This window comes from Microtus ochrogaster, unplaced genomic scaffold, assembly GCF_000317375.1.
Source record: "Microtus ochrogaster isolate Prairie Vole_2 unplaced genomic scaffold, MicOch1.0 UNK1, whole genome shotgun sequence".
Lineage (NCBI taxonomy): Eukaryota > Metazoa > Chordata > Mammalia > Rodentia > Cricetidae > Microtus > Microtus ochrogaster.
This window is the reverse complement of record NW_004949099.1, coordinates 13,944,856-13,946,913: the sequence shown is the minus strand read 5'-3', so window position 1 is coordinate 13,946,913 and position 2,058 is coordinate 13,944,856.

The following is a 2,058-nucleotide window of genomic DNA, read 5'->3' as shown; positions in this document are numbered from 1 at the left end:
CTAGTTATCTAGTGTGTGTGTATCCATGTGTGCAGACAGAGGCCACTGGTTATCCAGTGTCTTCCTCAATCATTCTTCCCTTTATTTTTATCTCTCACTAGCCTGGAGCTCACCAATTCCTCTAGGGCAGGCCAGGATGCACTTTGGGGCCCCTAAACTATGGGGTGACAGTCCTCTGCTGCTGCCTTAGCTTTTTCCCTGCGTGCTGGGATCAAAATCCCGGTCCTCAAGCTTAAGCAGCAAGCACTTCACCCACTGAGAGCCTCCCCAGCCAAACTCTACAACTGTTAAAAGGCCACACTATTGAACGGGCACAGAAATGTAAATGACTCCCAAGGCCGCTCTGCAACTGTTGGGTGGCTCTGTCTTCCAGAAAACAGATCTTTGCCCCTCTCTCCAGGTTCCAAGCAAGAAACCATGTGTGCTTCTCACACGTCATTTCCTGGCCAAAAATTAAGATGTCCCTCCCACAAGGCTACCCAGATTGGCATTCTTCAGGTAATGTAGTTGTACCCAAGAAATGTTTAAATGCCCAGCTTCCTAAAAGTTTCTATTCTCCACACCTGTTGGAGGGTGGCCACTTAGAACTTAATTTGTAAATGATTAAATGGTTTGTCCTAGAAACCAGGAAGTAATCGTTTCCACCCACCAATCTCCTTAATGTTACCAGGAAGGAAGATAAGTACATTTGCACCTCTCGAGTGTGTTTGCCGTTTCTTGGTATAATTTAACTGACCTCAAGACTTCCAGATGTAAATCTCAGGCTACTTATTTACCGGATACAGGGTTGGCTGGGTATCTCCTAAGCCTTCCCTTGGTTAGGTCTGCTCTTTCTTAAAACAGAACCCACAAAATACTTTCCCCCGTGGTGCAAGCCTGTTCCTCCTCCCTCATGCTTTGGAAGGGGTTCCGTGGTCCCTTTGTTTGTTTTCTGCAGAGTTTGGGCAGAACTCCCCAGTGGCATCTTTGCTGGGTCTTTCCGGCATCGACATGTTATGTAACAAACTCCTTTCCCAAAAATGACCCCATTCCTTTCTGGTACTAGGATATTCCAAATACAATATGGACAAGAAATTTTGAATAGAGAATCCTGTGACTTTACTTTCCTGAGAGAAATAAATTTTTAAAATGGATTCCGCAGTGAAGGAATCGCAGGGAAATGTACAGCCCACGAGAAGGGGAAGGCAGAGCCTAGGCATTTTGATTCCAATGCTCTGGTTTCTCCTTTCTCATCCACTGGGAAACCAGAGCTGAATGCTTGCCAGCCTTTCCAACCAGGCTGGAATGAAGTCTGGCCTCTGTGTTATCCCAGCTCTCTGTGTGGACCCCGTCTTGGCATCTGTCTGGTTCTGCCTTGCTTTATGACTCGGAGCGCCTTTGCCAAGTTTCCCCTGTTAATTAACTAGTAACCAAGAAAACTGCACCTCATTTGCCCTGTGTCTAGCCCCGGCCAACACAGACCAGGCTTCGTGCTGGCTTTTGGTGTGCGTTGGTTGGGTGGATTTATATGTTACTTCCCAGATTCCTCTAATTAGATATACGACTGTCGTAGTTACTTTTCATTTTCTCTGTGACAAAAACCTCTGGAGAAGCAACTTCAGGGAAGAAGGATTTGCTCTGGCTTACGGTTCAGGGGACATAACTCACCATGGCAGATCACGAGTGCCCTGTGAATACCAGGTGAATATAATTCACCAAGACATGCTGACCTGTGGTAGTTGTCCCAACAGTGGCCTCTCGCTGAGAGTGACCTGGAAACAGAGGAAGGACAGGAGGTAAGGTGGGCTATGACTCCCAAGGTGTGCCCCTGTCACCTATGTCAGCCAGCAAGGTCCTATTTGCCAATCGTTCTGCAGCCTCCCAGAAAAAAAACCACTAGCTGAGGGGCCAAATATTTGAACACATGAGCCTGGGGCAAGGGGAGACAGGACATTTCATACTCAAAACATCATAACCTTTAAAAGCTACACATATATTGGTCAAAAAAGTGTACTACAGTATAACTACATAGAACCAGTCTTGTAATAATAAATAATGAAAATCTATTTCAACCCAGGT